The sequence below is a fragment of the Pan paniscus genome, chromosome 15, assembly GCF_029289425.2.
Source record: "Pan paniscus chromosome 15, NHGRI_mPanPan1-v2.0_pri, whole genome shotgun sequence".
NCBI lineage: Eukaryota > Metazoa > Chordata > Mammalia > Primates > Hominidae > Pan > Pan paniscus.
This window is the reverse complement of record NC_073264.2, coordinates 31,320,400-31,347,149: the sequence shown is the minus strand read 5'-3', so window position 1 is coordinate 31,347,149 and position 26,750 is coordinate 31,320,400.

Below are 26,750 nucleotides of genomic sequence, written 5' to 3'. Positions count from 1 at the left end.
CTACCTCCTAATGCCCTCAGTGGTTCACTCTGTTGCTAAATGCAACGTCATGTGGCCTGGCATGGTGCTGAGTGTCCTCCTCCCCTGAGCTATGAGTACTCAAACTGCTGTCCATCTCACCTGTTTAGTTTGGGGTGTCATGTGTTTATCTAGCCTCATTTCCCAGAGTGAGAATCCTCCCCCAACCTCACCAACAAGGGGAATAGGAGATTGTTAAAACAGCTGGGTATGTTGTTCACCTGGACACTGATGTTATCATAGTATCATGACTTGGGTAAGAGGAAAATTGCAAGTCAAAGGCTAAAGTTTTAACAAAAATTGAGAAGTAGTTTTGAGGCTGGTAGAGGTTTAAAGATAAGAGCAGGCAGAGGGTGAAGAGCCGGGTGAAGAACCAGGTGACATGAGCCAGGTGATATGAGCATGTGCCTAGGGTCTAAAATTGTCAGAAACTGCTGACCTTTATGCTTTCCAAGTTGAGACATGTGGTAGAGTTGTAGGGATGTAGGGAAAAAAAGACCCAGGTCTTGAGTGACAAATCTATGCCAGATGTTATAGTGGACACTAGCCATGATAATTCATTTAAATATTCCCAAATAAAATAAGACAGGTATTATTATCTACTTTTATCAGATGTGGGAACCAAGGCCCAAAGAGATAAAGAAATTGAGAAAGAGGCACTAGATTAGAATACACATCTCCTAAGTTGCAGTACTTTACCACTGTGATTCCTTCGATTCTCATCATTAAACATTCTATTTTGAGATTCTGTTGTGTTCAAAATTCTATTTTCGACACTGAAGGTACAGGACATCAGTGGATACAAAGATTCTTGCCCCCAAAGAGGCTACAACATAATGGGAAACATTGCCTTAGTCATGCCTCCAAAAGAAGCAATAATTTATGCCAAAAGAATTTTTAAAAAATTGGTGATGTGGGGTCTGTCTTTACTGCATACTGGCTTATAAGTTATTTTCAAACCTAGTGTAATCCTTTTGCCAAACATGAGAAGAGGGATCACTTTTACCAGTGAATATAGAAGCATCTATATTTAGTCACCCTTTTGTTTTTGGATCTTCCACCAGCCCATACAACCTAAAGCTGTGTCTTTTCTGTAATAAGCAGTCTAGCTACAGGGATTGTATGTGGTGCTTTAAGAGCTTTATGATTTTTTATTATCCCTTTGTGACAGCTTTTTCAGAGTTATGCAAATGGTATGCCAAGTGTAGTAGACTGAAATTTCTTCCATTTTATCTCTGTCCAAATAGAAGTTGCCTCATCTGCATATAACAGTTCTCTTTGCAACTCAGTTGTAGTAGAAAATTGGAAGTCATTTGTATTTGCATTTCCTGGGGATACAGACAAGAGCAGATGCCAATAATGGATGTCATAATTTGCTGCCTTCTCTTTGCTGCCTATAAATCTTTGAATATTTTTCCTACAATAGCAAGTAAAGAGATTCAGTGAGCATAATGGGGAGAGGGAGATGTAAATCGCAGCAGTGGTGGTGGATTCCAGCTATGAATATTTCAGAAACAAGACACTCCCTTTAAATGAAACACTAATGCTTGTTAAGGTGCTTCTAGGCCTGATGTGATTTTGATTTCTCTTAATAACCCATGACTCCTGGCTGCACAACACTAGATCCTGGTTGGCAGTTTCTAAAGAAAATCTTTGCTCCTCTTCTAATTTCAAACACTGGCCTTATTGTGGTGTCAATTCTTGATTACCTACACACTACACCAGAGATACACAGGCATTTACAATTTAAAATTTAAATAATTTATATTTGGTTTTGAAATGAATTCACTCAGATACAAAAAGTCTCACCCCCCCACACACACACGCATATAAATATGCACACTCACCCAAACTCACTCTCACATACTTAGCCTTGAGTCCTTCCTTCCCTGAACATTTTTTAGTAGGTTGTGACTCACTGAGTGATGCTGATTATCTGAATATCAATATGAAAACAAAACATTTATACTCAAATTATGAGTCCTCAATATAGAGATTTCAAAATGGCATGCTATGCCATGTGTCATTTTGTATTTTTCTCATACCTTATACCCTACAAATAATAAGTTGAGTTAATCTAAAATTATCCAAATTTCTCTTTTTCTAACTCACTTTGACACTTTTTTAACCTATATTATTTTAAACTTAAACCTTTACATGTTACGTTCTTTCAGAAATTTGGAGCCCATAGCAAAACTACCTTGCTTACACAGGTTTTTATTATTATTATTACTATTATTATTAAAGTTCTGGGATACGTGTGCAGAACATGCAGGTTTGTTACATAGGTATACACGTACCATGGTGATTTCCTGCACCCATCAACCCACCATCTACATGCTATCCCTTCCCTAACCCCCTATCCCCTGACAGGCCCCAGTGTATGATGTTCCCCTCCCTGTGTCCATGTATTCTCATTGTTCAACTTCCACTTATGAATGAGTACATGCTGTATTTGGTTTTTCTGTTCCTGTGTTAGTTTGCTGAGAATGATGGTTTCTAGTTTTATCCATGTCCTTGCAAAGGACATGAACTCATCCTTTTTATGGCTGCATAGTATTCTACGGTGTATATGTGCCACATTTTCTTTATCCAGTCTATCATTGATGGGCATTTGGGTTGGTTCCAAGGCTTTGCTAATGTGAAGAGTGTTGCAGTAAACATATGTGTGCATGTGTCTTACACAGTTTTTTTGTTGTTGGTTTTTAACCTGCCAAAAATACACAGTCTTTCTATAAGATATCTGTTATTACTCCAGTGAGATATTTAAACACTTTAATTGGTATAAGTGTTGTAAACTAACCCCAGTATACCTCATTAAGTAGCTGTATTCACTGATATTACTGTCAGGAGGAATTGGCAGGCTATTAACTCAAGTAAAATAATCCAGAAAGAAAAACCGAAAAGAAACTAAATAAAAATTAACACCTAGTAGATGAGTATTTGATTCTGAATCCAAATCCTCTCCAGATCTGAACTCAGTGAACTTGTTGACTAACTACCTTGGCTACTGTATTCTCAGCCTAATTATTCTTTTCTCTTCCTTACAAGACAAGTGTCATCTTCATGACAAACTCTTTTCTAATTCTTCAACAAAGAGTTTCCCATTCCTCCTACAGCAGAGCTGTTGATGCCCTGCCCAGCTTTCTTTTAGAAGACCAGAGCATCCAGCCCTCAGCTGTTATCAGTGTTGGCTGCTAACAGCTCACATACAGCTGCCCTGTTTTCCTGAGAAATGCACCTGATCAACAGGAACTCAAGAGCCCTTTCACCCAAAATGTTTGAAATGTTTTCTCTTCCAGGAGTTAGCTTATCTAGAGATACAAAACATCATCCTCTTGCCCCAGGGTGGACAACTCAGTGTGCCATGCACACTGAGCTCAAAGCAGGATCAGGCTGAGGCTAGACTTTCTGCTACATCTTTGCAGGAGATGCTTCATCCCCTGCCCTATTCTGCTTTCCTTACTAATGTAAGAGCTATCCTGAGAGAACTTCCTCATTAAATCATTTGCACATAAATCCCTGTCTCTGACTCTGCTTTTAGGAAACCCAATCTAAGACAGTTGGTGCCAGGGATGATTCTAGAAAGTCATCTTTACAAATGGGACTCTAGAGTTAAATCATTCACCATCCGGATAGCAATAGAGACTCGATTGCTGGTGGTTGGTAGTGTATTGATCATTCCTGACCTGCTATAGCAATACAAATGCTCAGAGTTTCATCTCTAGTGATCTTGGATGAGATACAGATGGACTTAGGTTGTGTCGTGTTCCTGATGCTTACGAGTTTCAGGGTAAATAATAACTATATAACTTGTGGTATTTGGTAGCTGTTGTTAAGTGCCATTAATGCCTTAAGGAGAGAAAATGACAAGCTCAGACTCGATCACCAATTTAAAGTAAATCATGCTTCTTTGGCCACATTTAAAGAGACTCACATTTCTTCTTGCCAAAGTGCAGACAGAGCTGACAACCAGGCCCAGATTCACCTAGGATATGAATTCGGCCTTTTTAAAATTTCTGCCATTCTCAATTAAGTCCTGTGCCTGGTTGTTTATCAAATCTGGGCTAGTCTGTGCTTTTATTCTTTTAATCTCAATTAGAAAAAACATTCCAAGACATACAACTATGTGCGATTCAATGCATGCAGTTCTCAGTCAAATGTAATTTCCAAGTAACATTTAGGTATTTCTCTTTTTGTTTTCAGTTCTACACCTGAAGGTGGTGAAATTCAACCAATGACATTGTGCTGGTCTCAGGAGCTATTGCTCACTTTGTGACTAGGGGAATATACTATGTACTCCTCCAGCATATAGGAAACCCTCTAAAGTAGATGAATTACAGTTTTTGTTTTGTTTAATTTGGTTTACAGTATCTTTTGATGGTTAAATCCCACTAAGCCTTTTTCCATGGAGAAATCCCATTGGATTTTCTTTTGCTTTATTTAGGAAACATGGCTCCTACTTCTTCCAAAATAGTTAAAGAATACATACCAAAATGAGTAAGTCCTAAACAAAGATTTGCAAATCTTCTTCATGTCTTTCTGGGAAAATCTCAGACTTTGGTTCGCCAAGTTCACAGTGGATATTTTCCATCTACTCCTTCAGATTCAGTCCCCAGTTTCCCACCCTTCTCTGTGGCCTAGGACTGTGATCTGTATGGACCACACTCTAGCTTCTAGGTGAATTCATGCAATGGAAATGCAATCACAGGAGACTTGAGAGTGGTAGTAGTGTGAGAACAGGGTATTTATTTCCCCAGCTACCTCCCTGCTGGTTTCCATTCACAGTGACTGCTCTCCTCTGCTAAAAGCCACAGGTTCTATCAGGTGACCCTCTCCTCTAACTGTCTTGAGATTCCAGTAACTACTCTGGGCATTTTGCCTTCAGGCTGAGGGTGGTATTGGCTCCACATTGTCCTTAGCTCTGGAAGTGTGCACCATCTTTTACTGGTTTCCTAAACTCTGCTCATACATTGGTAACCAGCTTTATTTTTATTTTTATTTTTTGTGGGTACATAATAGGTATATATATTTGTGGGGTAATTGAGATATTTCTGTATAAGCATGCAATGTGTGATACTCACATCAGGGTAAATGGGTATCCTTCACCTCAAGCATTTATCCTTTGTGTTACAAACAATCCAATAATACTCTTTAAGATATTTAAATGTATAATTAAATTATTATTGACTATTATCATTTTATTATGCTATCAAATATTCCTTCTTAATTATTCTTTCTATTTTTTTGTACCCATTAACCACCCTCACTTTCCCGTAAACTCCTCACTACCCTTCCTAGCCTGTTAACCATTCTTCAACTCTCTATCTCAATGAGTTCAATTGTTTTAATTTTTAGCTCCCCCAGAGAAGTGAGAACATGCAAAGTTTGCCTTTCTGTGTCTGGCGTATTTCATTTAACATAATGTCCTCCGATTCTATCCATGTTTTTGCAAACGACAGGATTTTGTTCTTTTCTATGGCTGAATAGTACTCTGTTATGTATATTTACCATATTTTCTTTATCCATTCATCTGTTGATGGATACTTCCAAATCTTCGCTATTTTAAATAGTGTTGCAATAAATGTGAAACTGCAGATATCTTTGATAGAACCAGCTTCTTTATTAAATTCACCTACAGTGTCCTTATTTGAGTGTGCCATGTCTTTCCTCTTGTGACACTGATACACGGGTTTAAGATCAAAGGGTACAATTTATTAGTAAACGCTGTCTTAAAAAAAATGTACATAACTTTACATGTCAGTTGTCAGAAGTTGCAGCCCTCAAACTGGAATTTTTCTCAAAGTTAATGTCAATTTAATGAAACATTACTAATGCAGGTATAATTTTCTTATTATTAGTGAGGTTAAATATTTTTTCATATATTTATTAAATATATGTATTTTTAATAATCTGTTTATAACCTTTTTCCATGGAATGTTTATCTTTTAGTAATTGATAAAAGTTATTTTTTGTCTTATAAGATTATTAACCCATTGTATTATTACACATGTTACAAAATTATCCCTAGTTTTCTGTTTATCTTTCAATCTTTTCTTTTTAAACTGTATGTTATTTATATTCCTTAATGGTTTCTGTGTTTTATATCTGACTTAAAAATGTCTTATTTATCCAAAGATCGCAAAAATTCTCTTCATGTTTTACTTTCACAAATTTATGGTTTTGTTTTTTCACATTCTGCAGTAATACACCTGGAATTTTACTTTCTGTAAGGAGATAGGAATGGAGCTTTATTTTTCTATTTGGCTAATGTATGAACTCCTTGAAAAACTCTGGTTATGAGTTAAATGGAGAATCCTTAATAATATTTAGGTGCTATGAATGTACTTTTTTTGTTTTGGGTTTTGTTTTGAGAGGAAGGAGTTACTGAAAATTGCCTCTAGCTCGGATACTGCAAGATTAGAGGGCATCAGATTTCTTTAATTGTCTGTTTTACAGTAGATCATATTAGTCAATTTTCTTTTAAAAATTATTTCCTCTGATTTATTTGGAGCTATCTGGTCACAGAGCTTCCCAGTTATTTTGTGGAGGTGGGAGGCAAGTACACTTTTAAAGTTACCCATACATTTTATTCCTTCATCTAAGGATGAGTTGTCAGAGTTTTCATTGAAACTAGTTAAGAAGGAAAAGAGACTAAGAAAGATAATCCTTTTTAAATACTTTGGAAAGGCCATCTTTCCAGGGCTCTGGGTTTAGCTTTACATTCATGGGGAGGCAACAGCCATTCTCCACAAGTCTCACAGAGGGACTGTGAGAGTGAAGTAGAAAAAATTGGAGATATTCTCAGAGTACCTACAAAACAGGTATTGGCAGAGAAATTACAAAATAAAAATAAGATATTTGAAACATCTAAAGCAAACAAGGAATTGGTATCTTAGAAGAGTGTTTTCCAACCTCTTTCAAGTTATGGTACACTTAGAAAATTATAATATCTGTATGGCACACTGGGATAAATGAACAACTTTGCCCATAGATAGCTAGCCTAGGAGGCCCCTCCTGCCCCTGCTCCCCAGGGGCTGGGGGAATCAATATTGCCATACACCTGTGGAGCCTACCACAGTGCCTGGTGTGCTGACACTCAGCGATTAGAAATCCCTGCTAAGTAGAATTCTTGAAAGATATGTGCATTATCAAATTTATTAGATATTGCCAAATTTCTCACTAAAGTTTTTATACCTTATACTTTCATATTTATCACTCTTAGAAGCAGTATATGTCAATTCCCATTGGTCCATATTCATGCCAACACTTGGCACTATCAGATTTTAACTTTTGTCATTTGGCTGAGGTAAAATATGTTATTGTGGTTTTAATTTGCATTTTCTTCTGCCAGTCTGCAGTTTATCTTTTCTGTTTGCATGCCATGTAGTCTTTTAATGAATACAATTTTGAACTTAATGTAGTAACATTCATCAACACTTTCCTTTTGAAATGTATTTTGTTTTGTTTAAGAACTCCTCTTCTACCTCAAGTTTGGAAAATATTGTCCAACATTTTCTTTCTACGAGGTTAAAAGTTTTGATTTAACATTTAGTTCTTTAATACACAACAATTGACTGTTTGTGGGGAGGATATATAGTATGAAGTAAAGGTATGCATGCTTTTTTTTTCTTTTTCTCTTAAATTCCTACATACTGTAGGATATTAAGTTATGGTCTGTTCAGGAAAACAGAAACCATGCCAATTATTTCACACAAAATTCATTTACTCCAGGAAATTTAGTACAAAACTCTTGAAATAGCAGGAGGAGAAATAATGAGAGAGTTTTCTAGGGGAACAAAAATGAAGAGATGATACAAAAAGATGAGGAAGGCGCTAATATTCCTGGGATCAAATCCACAGATCTAAAACTGCTGTTGCACTCTTGGGCATACTACCACTGCTATAACATAAATTTAAAATTAATACCCCCAACATTGCTCATATAAAATAATAGATAAAAGGATAAGGAATTTTTTTATTAATACATAGAATTTATTAAAACAAGCAAGGAGTAACATATGTTTAGATGCACAGTGCTTTTTTCTGCAATTGGCCACTAGACCATAGATGATATTTACAACTTCCGTCTTCTACTACCAGTTCTATGTTCTCTTTGTCCTAACCTAGCATTTCAGTTGGTTGGAGTTTTTTTTAATCTGCATGGGTGACCCAAACTTTCATTCCTAGAAACCCGAGTTTTTAGTGGTCTGGGTACTAGTATTTCTTTCTTTTATTCTATTCTCTACTTACCATGTTTTTCTATGCCTCATTCTGTTTTTCCTCTTCTCCTCCCATTTTTATTGATTGAGGTTTTCTTATTCCCCATCCCCTCTCTACTTGCATGGATATTGTATATTCTTTTTCTATTCTTTAAGGAGCTATTTTAATTTTTTTAACATGCCTGCTTGACATAATAATGTCTAAATAAAATACTTTACCAGACTCTCCCCAAATAAAATGCTTTAGAACTATTAATACCAATTACTATCACTCCAATTTACATGTTATTTTCATCGAGTATTTAAGTCTCCACGTTTCCCCCTTCCCAAATTAATTATCATTACCATTGTTGATTCATGCAGTCAATGCTTTATCTACTATTTATCAATTTATTTGCTCACCTTTCTTTCATCTCAGTTTTTCTTTACTGAATCAATGTCCTTCTTGATGAAGAGTACTAATTAAAAATTCCTTCAGTGTGGATCTATTGATAGTAAATGCAACCCATTTATATTTGTGAAAAGGTCTTTTTAAAATTCCATTCCTCAATGATATTAAATCAGCACAAAATATTCATTTTATGAGAATTTAATTTTTTCTCAGCTCACTAAGGAGGATAACTCACTGTCTTCCCTTTTTAAATTATTGCTACTGAGAAATCAGGCATGTTTTTAATTGTTGATGGTAGCCTGTCTCTTGTCTTGCTTTAAAAAGTATTTATTTGACTTTGATGTTGTAGAGGCAACTTGGGAATTATGGGACTTCTTGAATCTGAGGACTGGAGTATTTTATCACTTCTGGAAAATAGCCATTTTAATAAATAGACTGTCATTCTCATTTTCCTCTGAAACTTCTTTATAATTTATGTAGGACTTTCTCATTTTACCTCTATGTCTCTTATTCTTTCATATTTTTTCATCTCTTGACCTCTGTATATTTCTGTGAACTTTCTTCAGTTTTCAAATTTAACTTTCTGTTCACTAATTCTTTCTTCATCCATATCGTTTTTAAATTTCAGTGACCAGATTTTTTATTTCTACAAGTACGTTTTATGCCTTTTTTTTTTTTTCAAATTTGCCTGGTCCAATTTTTTTCACTAGCAATCATGTTTTATTATGTTCAATATAAATTAGAGGGAATAACACAGTTAATTAGGATTAGATATAAAGAAAATGAACATCCTTAAAGCAAACACACAAGTGCCTTTTAAATTCTTTTAAACAACAATGGGGTCGGGTGCAGTGGCTCACACCTGTAATCCCAGCCCTTTGGGAGGCCAAGGCGAGCTGATCACTTGAGGTCAGCAGTTCAAGGCCAGCCTGGGCAACATGGTGAAACCCCATCTCTGCTAAAAATACAACAATTAGGCTCACACCTGTAATCCCAGCTACTCGGGAGGCTGAGGTGGGAGAATCACTTGGACCCAGGGGGCAGAGGTTGCTGTGAGCCCAGATCACGCCACTGCACTCCAGCCCGGGCAACACAGCAAGACTCTGTCTCAAAAAAAAAAAAAAACAATGGCCAACAACAATGGACTTACCCTCTAGGATGCTTTTATACCTAGCTTTTTGAAAATAATAAATTTTGAAGATATTTACATATCAGCATATATAGGTCTAGTTTTTCTAAATTGCTGCAAAGTATTCTGTGTATTTTGATAGCATTAATTTCTTAGACTTTTGATTTTTTCCTCTATTTATTTTAATCAGTTTAAACATGTTGTGATGTGTTTTGATTTTTAATTATCTGAAGCTCCCAGGGTCTAATTTGCTCTTTCTGTGATTGCAAAGTTTTGATGTAGCCTTTTCTTTCCTATCTAGATCCCAGGTCAACTCAACAAGGTCATTTCACTTTGCTAGTAGACAGATTTCTCCCTATCTACCCTTTCCTGTAGGGCAGAGCCCTTTATATGTCCTGGCTTTATGAATGTGTCTGTGAAGTGAGAGTTTGCCAGTCCAACTCCCCAACTCAAGCAGTTCCAAGGCCTTGTCTTTCGATCCATCATGTTCATTCAACTCCCTTGAATAGCAAGACTGACTAATACTCCTCCCAACTCCCAACTCAAGCTGACAAAGTGTCAGCATCCATTTACTAATCTGTCTTTCCATTTTCTCCTTGCTTTTAGCCCCAGGGGATTTTACATACTTCTTTGTGAGTTTGGCTATGCGTTTTAAACAATGCTCATTATGTTTTTATCCCATACTTACAGGTGTTTACAGTAGGATTTTCAGGGTCTTCAATCTGTCATATTGCTAGACATAGACTTTCTACTGTGTCATCACTTAGCCTTAGAAATATCTGGCTGCCACTTGTCTTTCTAACTTTCTCTCTAATCCCAGACACCTTTGCCTTTATGTGTTCTCTCCAGTATGCTTAAGTAAAGGGAGGCCTAATTTAAGTCTGAAACTCTGACACGGAGAATGATCTCCTTGTCTGAATTTCAAAGAATGCCAAGGACACCTCTGGCAAATGTCTTCATACTTCCTCCCCTACTTTCCCTTCTCTCACATGACAATTGTTCAAGGGCATTCCTATTTTAATTTCAAGTCCGATATATATTTTATAATTACATTCAAGGCAATCATCAGTTTACTAATCTTTCAATTTTCTACAAGGTAGTAGATATAGCAAGTGACTAGAGTAAAACAACCTGGATTATAGTTTAAGCTCTGCCACTAAATTGCATGACCTTGAGTTAAATTATTCTACCTCTTAGTGCCACTATTAATCTTTATCCATATGAAACCCTCACACTGTAAATGTGTATGATCGTGTCATTCTAGAACTTACTTCTAAGAATTTATTCTAGCTACCAGAAAGTACAGAATGATTAAAAGCTAAAAGATTTTATGTTTTTAAGTTTATCTAATCATAATTTTTAAAGTCATTCATAAAAGTTGAATTAAGTAACCCTTAGTATTTGTTTTCTTTTTTGTTTGTTTGTTTTCTTTAACTCAGGAAAAAAAAAGAGCCATTAGATAGATTTAAATTATTTAGGATAAGAAAATGTACCGACATTATTTGAATAGGAAAAGTCTAGGAAACTGGAATTGTAGGTGTCTAGGTTATATGAACATCTGGAGTTAACTATTCTAACCCAGAGCATAGTTGAAAGAATTAAATATAGTCACAAAGCATGTATTTCAAGAACTAACTATGGTGTTTCATTCTTTGCAGTACTTCAACATTTCAGCTAGTCTCCGCTTATGCTGTCTTCTCCTGCATGTACACTTACCCTTATTCTCACAATCCAGATGAGCCCGGAAATATTAAACAGAAGTTACTAGAGAAGATCTCAGAAGCCTGGCTACCCTAGATGCTAAGAGCTACTTGCAATAGTTATAATTTATGCACGTATTTTTCCAGGGCTACAGCGCTGTCTTTAGTAAGAATGCTGGGAAGGACATTTGTTAGTCTCTGCTCCTGGCCTTCTAGTAACCGTAACATTTCAAAAGTGAACTACTCTTTACACTTCACCTACTGAAATTTAAATGGGTCCATTTTGTACTTTAACCAGTGATTAATGAGATAATTTTATCTTTAATTTTCTTTAGCAGCAATAAAGGACCTCACAGCCTGTGATACAATTTCCTCAATAGCACTGATAGCATTTTCTAGACTCTCTGGAGGCCTTAAGTTGCTAGTAGGGAAATGTACCTCCCATAGACTTCCAGTAGATGGCAGGTACAGCACTTCAAACCTCTCATAACATGAAAATACCCGACATTTCAACACATAAAAATACTGTTACCGTGTTTTAAATCTCAAGTGCCGTGGAAAAGAGTGACTAAAACTTTTGTTTACAGATCTAGTATCATATTACCATATAAGTATCTTCTTATTTTTGCCTTCTACTAAAAATACAAATGCAACAAATGAAAATATATCTTTATCAGGGAATGCCTGCAATTCCAGATTGCAAATTAAGCATTTAAATGTTGAATAATATAATCACCATGTTATAGATGTTCATTAAAGTGCTTAGTGAACAAAGATACATTTAGCAATTTTTAAATATAAATTTTTGAAAATGAGAAACTATTGTTTTATAGCAATTATTGTTTAATAGGCTTCCGTTTACATTTTATTTATTCTGTTTTTACAGATTCATAGATGGTGGGAGTACAAATGTAGATAGATATATATATACAAGCATAAATTTCTTAATCTGTTTCTTTGTTTTCTTTGAATAATTAATCCCATAGTGTTTCCTACAATTTACTATAGAAATACATTTCTACAGTGGATTTGGAAAGAAATGCCTCTGTGTGATCTATGGTAAGAAACAAAGAGGAATGTACAGGCAGGCCTCTTATAAATAGGAAATAAGCTCTTAGCCCATACATCAACTGAATAGCAAGACAGATGTTTGTTCTGAGATGAATGACTGTAAAAGCTGCAGAATATTCCATTACACATTCTTGTACATGCTTTCATTAAAAATATGTTCAAGTGAAACACATCTAAAATATCTAGGGCTTTCAGCAATATTTTATTAACTCAGTAAAATCCTTTCAAAGGATTTAAAAATAGTTTTAGTTTCAACATATATTTTGACTGTCTTGTAAATCTGTCATATCTGTGTTATGCAGAAGTTGTTCACTGTGACTGGTATGACTGAGACTCAGCCAAAGTTATATCTACGTTACTTAAGATTATTTACTTGGTTTTCCCAATTTTAATACTACATATTTTAATTATTTTATTTATCTTCCCCCTTAAATTGTGAGCAGAGTTTTCTTATTGTTTTATTCATTACTGAATCCACAGGGTTTACAATAATGCCTGGCACTTAGTGGGTGCTCAGGAAATAAGTGTTAGGTGAATGAATGAATTTATTTGTAAGATGGAGCCTCAGGATAAAAGAAAATAACAAACAGTAGTCACTCAATAGATGTTTCCAGTTCCCTTTTTCTCTCTCTTCTGTCAACTGTAGCACACTAGAAACCTTGGGGTCATCCTTGACTCTTTTACTTTCCTTCATCACACCAGATTAGATCATCATTTTCAAATCTTGGCCCCTCACAGTGCGATCCACAGACTAGCAGCATAGGTATTAGCTAGGAGATGGTTAGGAATTCAGATTTTCAGGCCTCAATCTGGAACTAATGAATAAAAGTTTGCATTTTGAGAAGATCCCCAGGTGACTCATGCATACAGTAAGTTTGAGAAGCACTGATTCAAGTTACTATGTTTTTCCTTCCACATGTCCTATTTTTCACCTCACTCTAATAACTGTAAGAAATAAACTATCTTCCAAATTAGTACACTTGCCTCTAAACTATACAGCATACCACAGCGAGATTCAACTTTTTAAACACAGATTTGGTCACTTTACACTACTCAAGTGTCTGCAACTCCTCTTTTACTTGATTACAGAAAGTGCAAATAATCCCTCATTTTGGAATTCAAGCCTCTCCGTCATCTGACTCCACCCTCCCAACCCAATCTCATCTTTCATCTCAAATTTCATCTTTAGTTATAGTCTTACAAATACTACTGTCATTCTTGGCTACCTTATCTCTTAATCTAGAACACACTTCACTTTTTATTTAACTAAATGCTACTCATCATTCAAGGTTTAACATAAAAGATTATTCCTCCAATCTCTTCCTTCACTGCTAGAGCCCACACAGATTTCTCCATTTTCTACTGCACATAATTATGTCCCAAAATACTCATTATGGAATATGCTGCATTGTTCTGCAGAGTTTTCTCATAAACATAAGACTTGTTTTCCCAATAAGATTTTAAGTTAATCCAAAGCAAAATTTTATCTTTTTATTTCTTTGGTATCTCTCGTAAGTCATTCAGAAATTTAAGTAAATTCTTAGGTTGCATGTTGAACTAATCTACTGTGGACTCTCTGGGTTGCCAGTAACAACAACAACAAAAAAAGCCAGCTAGCTTAAGCATAAAGCACTGTTTCAAGAATCAAAGGTCAGAAGTGCAGTATGGCCTTGAGAGGTACCAGAACTAGAGCACGGGATGCTGTCCGGAATTATTTCTCACTCAGACCCCTTTTCTTTTCACCTCGTTTTCTATTAGCTTGCTGCAAATGTAAGTGCAGTTCTTGCCATTAAAAGTAATGCAAAAACTGCACTTACGTTTGCACCAACCTAATAATTTTCACACATCCGCTTTACTCTCATTTCTGTGTAATAGCTGTCTCTACATCTCTGCTCCATTTAAAGGAAGATCATGCCCACCAGAGGCTTTGAGCCTACATATTTTAAGAATAGTTGGCCAGGCACGGTGGCTCACGCCTGTAATCCTAGCACTTTGGGAGGTCGAGGTGGGTGGATCTTTTGAGCCCAGGAATTCGAGACCATCCTGGGGAACATGGTGAAACCTCATCTTTACTAAAAATGCAAAAATTAGCTGGGCATGGTGGTGCACGCCTATGGTCCCAGCTACTCAGGAAGCGGAAGTGAGAGGACTACTTGAGCCCAGTCGGTCGAGGCTGCAGTGAGCTGAGAGTGCGCCGCTGCACTCCAGCTTGGGCAATAAAGCGAGACCCTGTCTCAAAAAAAGAAAAAAAAAATTAGTCTGTCAAAGAAATTGAGTCAGGTTCTCCTCACCCTGGTTCCAAACTCCTGATTAGACCCACCCAGTCAACCACTGACAGAGAAGGAAATGATCTCTGCCATGGCCTCATTGTTTCTGTGATGAACAATTAATAGTGGGGAAAAGGGAGTCATATGTTAGGAAGTTATTTCCAAGTAAGTACATTATAGCCAGCTAAAATAGAATCTTAGCCCATGTCTATTTAGGTAAGCAGGGAAGAAATCTTCCCCCACCCCATCACCGCCCCCCAAGCAAGTACAGAAAGTATAATTAATCCAACAGTTTAGCTTCCTCTTTTCTTAAGCCTTCAATTGTTGCTTTGTTTAGCCGCCTGATAAGTAAGATAGATGTTTCACTCTCCAGTTGATCATGGTCATAACAAAAGAGAGTTCTGGGAGTCATTTTGTCACTCAGCTTTCATCCAGGAAAGGCTGCATTTTTCAAAAAGCTTTCTAGGAATACAACTCTTCAGCTCCAGGTAATACTCTATCATACAATTCCAGTAACCCTGAATCATATACTTCTGCTACTTAGAAAAACAAAGTTGGCAGAAATAGTTCTGTTGACAAAAATGCTGTAGGAGGATTTTATATTGATTAGGACTTTGAAATAGGTGAACTCCATTGTTTCTGACTCTGTTAACATACACACAATCATACAGAGATTCTGAGATCTCAGTCTCTGAGAAACCAAAGGAAACAGTTTCTGGAAACTGAAAGAAACAAGAGGTTAACCGTAAAATGCAGAGTTCCCCATTAATCCAAAAATATAATTATTATTTGAAACTGTGGTCAAACTAATTGATAAAGTATATTTAAAACTAAACATAAAGAAACCTGAAACAACAGGCACAATGTTGTTTGTATCAATATTTGGCCACCAAACATCACTTAGGATGTGCAACTCACAATTTTGATAATATTTTGGAATTATAAGCAAAATTGTTTAGTTGGTTTTAGGTTACTGAATATTTGAATAAGGTAGATTACTAAATAAAGATCAGTTATATAGGAAAATTATAGCTGTGCCACTGTAACAGATGGTATAAATGGGGCAATTCACTTGTAGCTAATGATTGGTAGTTTTCACTAGTGATACATGAATAAAGCTACCTATAAGGTTGAAGAGCAGTAGGCACTATTTGGATACTCAAAGAATGAATATCAGGGAGCATTGAGCTAATTATAAAAATATGCTCTTGAGGAGGAATCATATATACGGTTGTTGTGTGTGTAAATTGCGTGGAATGACCAGTTACCTGGAGTTTGGTTGATTGATTATTCAATTCCTCGTTTCGCTTTGCTCACACAGTCTCAACTTTCTTTCAGTAATCAGTGCTCATAGACTAAACTAAAAAGACCTTAACATTGGCACTTGCTTAATGCTTCAGTGAAGCTCTAACAAGACTGTTACACTGGGTCTTTCTCTGGATCATTAAACAAATCATACAGCCTCTAATTCCACTTATCAGTGCAGGCAAATGAAAAATCTTGCAGACAAATGTAGAAGGGGGAAAAATGTCACTCACTGTCCTGCAAAGTGCCTTTTAGGCTTCAGTATAGTTGTGCCTTGTTCTCAGGCCATGTTCCTCACCTCTGTAAACTGTTTTTACATTTTCCCATTGTCCATAGAGACAATCCTGGGTTTTGCGATTTCCTATTCCATCTAATAGCATGTCCTCAAATTGTCATCCGCTACTGCTTTCTCAACAAGTCCCTCAATATTTTTCTTCCTTCTTCCATCTTTCTGTGGAGCAAGCCATAATTACTGCATGCTATATTATATTTCTTATATTTCTACTTTATCAGTGATTTCTATGGTTCATGATATCTGTCTTTACTTGTTCTTGTACTGGCTGGCCCTCTATCCTCTGCGATCAGGAAAAAATGTGATGTTTATAATCACTTATTCAAATACTTTATTTATTGAGCTCTTACTATGTGCCTACACAAGTGCTTCAGATACAAAAGTAAATTGCATAGTCCCTATCCTCAAGATGTCCACAGTTTGATAGAGGAGACAGATGCAATCAGATAACGAAAATGCAATGAAATTATGTGCTAGGCATTACAGGGCACTCAAGGAAAGGAAATAACCCACATTTTCCTAGAGTAAAGATGGAGGTGAGGGTCAGGAAAGACACATTGAGGGAACTAATCCCTGAGTTGAGTCTTTTCTCCCCAAATATTTTATTGCAAAAAATTTCAGACATATAGTAAAGTTGTAAAAGTTTAGCAATGTTGAATGTTCTACCATTAACATTTCACTATACTTGCTTTTTCATATCTATCCATCCTCTATGTATATATCAAATCATGTCATTTTTGATGAGTCTCAAAGTAAATTTCATCACTACACTTTTCCTAAATGTTTCAGCATGTATATCATTAACCAGAGTTCAATATTTGTGTCTAACAGCTTTTTAAATATAAAATGTGTATACAATATAACACACAAACTGTAACATTTGCTGAGCCTTGACAAATATATGCACAACTGTGTAACCAAATTCCTGTCAAGATATAGAAAGTTACCATCACTTCAGCAAGAACCCTCACTCCACTTTTGTCAATCCTTACCCTGAGACAGCCACTGTTTTTTCTTCACCAAATATTAGTTTTGTCCTGTTTTAGAAGTTTGCACAAATAAAAATCATAGAGTATGTTCTTTTTTGTGAGGGATAAGTTGTGTCTTAAAAGCTGACAAAGGACAAGGGACAGAGCCCTTTTTGTGAGGGAGGAGAAGGAAAGTTTCATCCAATTGTACCACTCACCCACAGCCAATATAGGGCCACCTTGGTTAATTGCACAGACTAGACACAGGATTTTCTGTGAAATCCTCACTTTGAATTCTGATTACCTAGATACAAAGAATCAGTAGCCCAAATCTTTTGACTTCCTGTGATTTTTTTTTTTCTTTTTCTGACTCACAGGAAACTTTTGCCCCTAGAGTCTTGGTACGACAATCTGAAATCAAGTTGCTTTTGTGTGGCTCTCTTTAAGTGTGGATTGATATAAGTATTGACCGTGTATCCCAGGCTTCCTTGGAGTCCCAAGCTCATCTCAGTTCAACCACCTACTGGTAACACTGTTCATGCATCACAGCCCTTCTTATGCTTTTACATGCAAAAGTACAACCAAATGCTTCTTGCCCTTAAGCAGTGTATGTAACATCCCAAAAGATAGGAATGTTACCACATGAGAAAATTCCTTAATCAGCTAAAAGAGCTTAGCAGTTATAGCTATCCAAAACAACCAATCAGATATTTTATTCTTTGGGAAACCAGGTGGCAATGAGTCAAAACACTACTTCCAAGAACTGTGTAAGAATTAAAATAAATATCCCCCCAAAAGTGGAATAAATGGCTACTTTACCACAATGCAAACACATAGCAATGTTCTCAGTAACAGTACAACAGTTTTTAATTCAACTGTACAGATTTTAAAGGTAAATTTGGGGCACAAAAATCACATAGATATAGTTGTTTAGGCATTTAAGTAATCTTTGTATCTATCCCTATTATCACTTGGCAAATGTATTACCTGTCCTAGCCCAGTCAAAAGTTTACTGACCATCACAATATTCAACAGTCTTCAAAAGCATAGGCATGATATCCCGGTAATTTGGGGGGAATTCTCCTTTTCATTCAGCAAACTCTTCTAGGCCTCCAACCAGGTGGCAAAATTCCCTCCACTTGCTGACTACACTCACCTTTAATAGATGGCCCCCAGACAAATTCACTCTATATTATGAAAAGGAAAATACCCACATCTGCAGGAATCACTGCAAGTATGACAACCACCAAGAAATTAAGATGGATTTCTGCTGTCACAAGCTATATGACCTTAGATATTCCAATACATTTCTTTGGGCCTATAGTTTCTCACTTTTAAAATGAAGAACAAAGTGGTTCTACCATAAATAAAACAGTCAATTAAAATTTTTCTTAAAAAGGTACATAAAAACAGAAGTTATTTTTAATGTAATTTTAACATCCTTATTTCATATAGGCCCTCTAGACAATAAATTCACATCATTTTGTATTACTTGTTGTGTTTGGATACTTATTGTGTACTAACCACAAGAGCATTTTCCAGAGCCCTTGTGATTGTAAGGGTTAGAGTGTTTTTAAGTAAGTTTTTGTGTACTCATTAATTCAATCCTATGTTACTCATTTCCCTATTATGTGCTCCATATATTTTCTACAGAATTTAGTTCATCTATAGTAGGCAACTAAGAATTAAGAAATAAATGAATGACTGAATAGAAAATATTCTATTTTAACTTTCAAGAAACTAGCACATAAGATGGAAGTTCTTCAGCCCGCCTCCCCATTCCCGCTCCCTGACCACTGGTACCTTACAGTCCTATTTTCCCTGGCCAGGTGCTGCTTACCCATGCAGCACCTTTGTGGGAATTTTCTCATTTATTACAGCCATAAGTATAAGGGGGCAGGTCATGGGGGATTGTATCCCACAGCCATCATTCAGAACTATGGCTCTGAGAAATTTGTCTTGTTTATACATCACTACATTTCTGGAAATAAAATTAAATATTGCCAGTTTATTTCAGTCTCCCTAAACCATTACCAATTAATAATTTGGCAATAATAAGTTATGCAAATAGTGGAAGTCATCAACTGGGACCTGTTCAGATGACATTCATAAAGTTGCTAATAAAAATGTATCTAAATGGGTATATATTAAGTATAAATTTTCTAAAGATTGTGTATGAGTAAAGCCCCACACAATGAATTCCATACCCTCATGTACCCACATAAAGTCGTTGGATGGTTCTCTCAGCAATTACGTCACATATCATATATCCACTCTAGATTCCCCCCTTTTTTTCTTTTTAACAACAAATTAAATTGTTACTGCTATTGGATTTTGTTACAACAAATGTATTATTATTAAATAAATATTAGTTATTGAATAAGATTACATGTGAGTCATTTCTTAGTGAAAGTGCTTGCAGGTTTAAACTGGGAACTCAGCAAACCTTCTGGTGGAGTAATGTTAGATGATATTAACTGCAAAATTAAGCATTAGAATTATCCAGAATAAACAATCAGGCAATTTTTTTAATGTAAAGCTATGCCCCCCTACTAGTGAGAAAAAAGCTCCTGTTTTAGAAACACAGGTTACAATAGATCAACGCAACCTGTATTGAATTCGCATTACCTTTTTAAGTCAAAACAGGGCAATCAAAACCAACTCTATAGAAACGAGATTGTTTCATTTATTTGCTATAATGAATTCCAGAAAATTGCCATAAATATACAAATCACCCATCTCTGGATTAAACACAGTTATAGTGAAAACATGCAAGATGAAAAATAAAATAGATATGAATTAAAACTCATTAGATATGATGCTTCTGTGTAGTGCACAACCTAAACAAGCATATGCTGCAGCCCAGTCCCTGGCACATGACTCTTTTGTATCTCCAGAATTTTCATATCCAACCCCCTCTAATTGAAATATCACAGCAACTTTTATAATTCTGACCAACTTCTGTTCACTTATTTTCAGACAAGTCAAATTGAGCCTATCTAGTGGGATAGGTTTCCACTAGAGGAATAGAACTGTCTCCTCCTCCTTCATTGATACATTCTCTGTGTTCCCATAACACATGGTTCATTTTGCACTGCAAAACACTTATCAGGTTGTTTTGTGATATAATCAGTAGTGTGCTAGTAAACAAGCTCCCTAGGGGGATGGGAAGCCCAGATTTGTAGCATTTGTCAATTTCCATGGTATAAACACATCCACCATAACCGATTTGAAGCTATCAATGGCTTAACAACTGGCTGGCAAAAAAATCCCAAATGTTTAACAGTTGGTTCTCATGAGCCTTTATGTCATTTCCAGTACACCAATGGATATCATAATTTTACATATCAGTCTCCTCTACTACACTGTTAATTTCTCAAAGGCAGAAATCCTGTATCATGTATCTCTGTATCTCTACAAGCTAACACAGTGCTTGGTATAAGATAAGTGTTTAAGAAATATTTTGAGATATTAGCTTCTAACTGTTTTCTATCTGGAGTTCTCATTGTCTGTTCCACAGTTCAAGCAACTTACTTTGAGTTCATTGATTTAGAGAATATGTTACAGGATAAAAACGAAGCAAACTGTGATTATCTGGCCTTTATAAACCAAAAGCCTGAACCCCAGAGAAGGGAAAGGATTTAAGGTACAGATAGAATGTTAAGACATTATATCTCGTTAAATTTTATAAGCATTTCTTGTCTTCTCCAGTTATCGAGTACAGTTATTAATTTTATTGTCCAAATCTTCTGTATCCTCAACATGTTTTTCCACTTGGTCTATCTATCAATTATTGGTAGAAGGGTCTTGAAGTCTTCCTCATAAACAATGAATGCCAAGTTCTCTTGAAGGTTTTATCAATTTTAAAAAACAGCTTTTCAATTATATAATGTACATACAGAAATTACACATAATATTTACATAAAATCATAGTATTCTGTCTGATGAATTATCACAACTCCAATACAGCCAAGTTAGGAACCCCAGAAATTCCTTTATGCCACGTCCAATCATGAACTCCTTCTTTCCCAGAGGTAACCACTATGCAGATTTCTAACATCAGTTAGTTCTGCCCATCTTTAAGATTCATATAAAGTGAATCACACATTATATATTATTTTGTGTATTTGATTTCTTTCAATCAACATATGTTTGTGAGATTTATTATTGCTGTTGCATTTTACTATAATTTATTCATTCTATCATTAATGAACACTTAGATTGTTTCCAGTTTAGGGCTGATAAGAAAAATTTTGTATTTTGGAATATATTTCTAAACATTACCCTTGAATATATATATAGATAGATGATTTTGCCCAACTGTAGGCTAATGTAAATGTTTGAGCACATTTAACGTAGACTAGGCTAAGCTCTCATGTTCACTAGGTTAGGTATATTAAATGCATTTCAAATTTATGGTATTTTCAACTTACCATAGGTTTGTCAGGATGTAACCCCACCACAAGTCAAGAAGCATCTGTACCAAGGTAATTTTCGTAGTTCATACCCTTGAGAAGCTTAAAGTTTAATGGAAAAGGCAAATTCAATTAGATAACTAAAATACAATAGTCAAAATATGTGCAAGGCGTTACAGGAGCTCAAGGGAGGAGAAAACAGAAACTCTTATACTAGAGTAGAAATGGGAGTGAAGGTCAGGAAAGACATTTCAGGAAAGATACTAATGCTTGAGTTGAGTCTTTTTTATCCCAACATTTTATTATGACAACTCTTAAACATACAGTTGTGTTGAAACAATTTTAGACATCCCACCTCAAGAACCTAGAACATTATATCTAACATTATATCTAGAACATTCCAATGCTTTGAAAAAGAAAAGCATTGGAAAAAAAGAAAAAGAAAAGCATTGGAAACCCAAAGTAATCAAAACAGATGGCAATAGCAAAGATAAGAAAAGAAATAAATGAAATTTAAAGAGAAAAATAAGTCAAACAAAGAACTGAAACAAAGAACTGAAACAAAGAACTGGTTATTTGAAAATATCAATGAAAATTACAACCCTCTACAAAGATTGAAGAAATAAAAAAAGAGAAGATACAAGTTATCAATATCAGGAATGAAACAGGGGATATCACTACAGATCTCTCAGACAGTGGGAGGATAATAAAGAATTACTGTGACCAACTCTACTCACATCAATTTGAGACCTTGGTGAAATGGATTACTTGTTTGAAAACCACAAACAGATTATTTGATAGATAATATGAAATAGATAATTTGCGTATCTCTATTGTTAACGGAAAAATCAAACTCTGTATAATATTTTAAGAGGTTTATTCTGAGCCAATATGAGTGACCATGGCCTGGGAAAAACACAAACCCAAGAAGCCTTGAGTAAGTGGCCCTAAGATGGTTGGATTACATTTGGCTTTATATATTTTAGACATGCAGGAGTTACAGACAAAGACATAAGTTAATACATGGAAGGTATACATCAGTTTGGCCCAAACAGGTGGGATATTTTGAAGCAGGTATTTACCAGTCATAGGTGGATTCAGAGATTCTTTAATTTGCAGTTAGTTAAAGAGTAAGGCTCTGTCTGAAACTTGGAGTCAGCCAAAAGGAGTATATAAGTTAAGATACTATGCCCTCTCAGAGTCAGCCACAATAAAATGACTTGTTTAGCAAAACTGATGGCCTGGCCTGCAGGCCTGACTTAATCCTTGCCTAACATGGCTTTAGGTCCTCTTTGTAATTTCGTATCTTATTGTCACAAATAACCTGTTTTGTTTGTCTTATGATGTCTATTTTAACATTAATTCTGCTCAGCTGTGTCTATATTCCAAAAGGGAGGGGTTAAAATGAGGCATGTCTAACCACCCTTCCCATCATAACTGGGAACTCAGGTTTTAAGGTTTCTCTGAGGTCCCTATGGCTAAAAGGGAGTCCATTCAGTCACTGGGGGCTTAAGATTTTATTTTTAGTTTATACCATTAAGGAAATGGAATTTATAATTTTAAAACTACCAAAAAAGAAACCTTCATGCCCATATGATTTCACTGGAGAATTCTGCCAAACTCTTGAATTAGAGGGGAATTAACACCAATTCTACACAAAATTCCTCCAGAAAATAGGAGAAAATGGGACAATTCCCAATTTATTTTATGAAACTAGTTGTGATGATTGATTTTATATGCCAACTTGACTGGGTTAAGGAATGCTCAGATTGCTGGCAAAACTTTATTTCTGAGTGTGTTTGTGAGGGTAGGTACAGATTAGCATTTAAACCCATACACTAAGTAAAAAGATATGTTCTCACCAATTTGGGTGAGTATGATACAATCCATTGAGGGCTAGAATAGAACAAAAAGTTGAAGGAAGGGCAGTTTTGCTGTGTTTTTTTTTTTCCTCTCTTTGAGCTGGGACATTCATCTTCTTCGGCCATTGGACATTGCAGCTCCTGGTTCTTGGTGTTCAGACTCCAGGACTAACACCAGCATTTCCTCCTCACATATATGGTTCTCAGTCCTTTAGCCTCAGACTGGAAGTTGCAGCATCGGCTTTCATGGTTTTCAGGCCTTTGGACTCAAACTGAATTACACCACTGGCTTTTCTGGTTCTCCAGCTTGGAGATAGCATATTGTGGGACTTCTGGGCCTTCATAATTATGTGAGCCAATTCCCATCATAAATATCCTCATATATATTCCCAATGTATTTTATGAAACTATGTGTGTATATATGTATATATTTGTATATACACACATATGTGTATGTATACATACATATATATACATATATATGAGAGAGAGTGAGACAGAGAGAGAGAGAGAGAGAAATCTCCTAAAATTTACGTATATAGAGAGAAGCTATTGGTTCTTTTTTTTAATTTTTAATTTTAATTTTGTGTGTATATTTATGGGGTACATGAGATGTTTTGATATAGGCATGCAATATGTAGTAATCGCATCATGTAAAATGGGGTATTCATCCCTTCAAGCATTTATTCTTTGTGTTACAAGCAATCCTATTATACTCTTTTAGTTATTTTTAAATGTACAATTAAATTATTATTTACTAATAATTTAATAATAGTCACCCTGTTGTGCTATCAAATACCAGATCTTAATCTTTCTATTTTTTGTATCCATTAACTATCCCCACCTGCCACTCGACCCCCACTACCCTTCCCAGAACCTACTAACCATTCCTGTACTCTCTCTCTCCATGAATTCAATTGTTTTGATTTTTTTTTAAGAATGAGATCCTATTGATTCTGATTCTCTGGAGAACCCTGACTAATACACTATTATTACCATGATGTCAAAACAAGAGAAATACAGTAGACCAATACCCCTCATAAATATAGCCACAAAAATTTTTACCATAATATTAGCAAATAGTATCCAGCAGTATATAAAACACTATACACAATATATACATACTAGGTGGGCATAAAAGTATATATATACTAAGATTTATCTTATTGTGGTTTTAGTATGTATTTTTCTAAAGTCTAAGGTTCAAGAAGCCTCTCATATAGTTATATGTGTCTTTTTTATGAAATATCTGTTCAGATCTTTTCCCCATCTTTTATTGTACTGTCACTTGCTTATTGATCTGTAGGAGTTTCTTGTACATGCTGGACACAAACTCTTTACCAGTTACAAGTGTTGCAAGTATTTTCCCCTTTGTGACCTGTCATATCCCTCTTAATTGTATCTTTTGTAGACCAGAAGTGCTTGATTTTATTGTTGTATAGTTTATTCATCATTTTTATGGTGTTCTTTGTGTTCTATTTAAGAATTGTTCCCTATTATGAAACTATGCTCCCTTAGTGCCCTTTAGAAATTTTATTACTTTACTTTTCATATTCAATTTGTAATCCCTTGACTTTTCATGGTTTAAAGTAGAAATTATTTCATTATTTTTCCCAAATAAATATCTAATTGATGCAGTACAATTTATTGACTAGATCACCCTATTCCCACTGCTTTGCATGGCTTTCATTTTTGTCATTATATTTGTAGCTCTGTTTCAGGATTCTCTAATCTGTTCCAATAGTCTATTAGTCTGTCCTTATGCTAACATCACAAAGTCCTCTAATTATTTTTTCTTTTTCTTAAAAATGGTCTTGTTATCCCTACTTCTTTGCATTGCCATATGAATTTTAGGATTACCTTGCCAACTTCCACAAAGAACAAAATAAGATATCACTTGGATTGGCATTGCATTTAATCTACAGATCCATTTTCAGTACAATCAATGAACCTGGTCTATCTCTTCATTTATTTAGGTCTTCTTTAATTTTTCTAACAGTACTTTACAATTTTATGTCTGCAGATTTTTATGCTGTTAAGTTTATTCCTCAGTATTTGATTTTTTATGTTGTTACAAGTGCATTATTAGTCACTTAAATTTTCAGTGTCATTTTCATCATAAGTACATTGGATACAGCTAGTTTAGATGAAGAAAATAAAGCATGTGGCAGTTAATTAACTTGTACAAGACTACACTTCTAATAACTGGTAGAGTGAGTATTTAAATCCAAGCAATTTGGAGCTTACATTCTTAACCACCATTTTATAAGATCTCATCATTTATTAATGATTTCAGAAATACCAGTCGACTGTGATGAGACTGGCCATAGAGTTCTATAAAATGCCCTGTAACTCTGGGCATAGAAAAGGAAGAAAGGTCAGTGTAGCCTTATCAATTTGCTGACATCACTAAATTGCAAGATTCTCAAGAAAATAAAAATGCAAACTTTAAAGATGATTTTTAAATCCTTATTTTCAACGCGGAATTGAAAAAAAAAATAAAAAAGAATTGAGCACAAGTTGGGTGATTCCAGGGACACTGGCTCAGGCTCTTGCACTATCATGGGCTCTCAGCACACCTGTAAGTCCTGACTGGCATTTTTCATTACATATATACATACATATATGTACACATATATATGTATATATAATATGTGTATATATACACATATATGTGTATATATACACACTATACGTATATATGTATGTATATGTATATATACATATATACATATACGTGTATATGTATATATACATATATACATATACGTATATATGTGTATACATACATATATACATATACGTATATATGTGTATACATACATATATACATGTGTATATATGTATGTATACACATATATACGTATATATATACATATATACGTATATATGCGTATATATACGTATATATGCGTATATATACGTATATATACGTATATATATATAACTTTAAGTTCTAGGGTACATGTGCACAATATGCAGGTTTGTTACATATGTATACATGTGCCATGTTGACTGCCATTTTTCTAGCTTTATGGGAAGCCTGATGGACCAGACTCCCAATCCTGGCCCAAGGAAAAGCAATAGTTGTGTTCCCCCAAAAGGGCAAA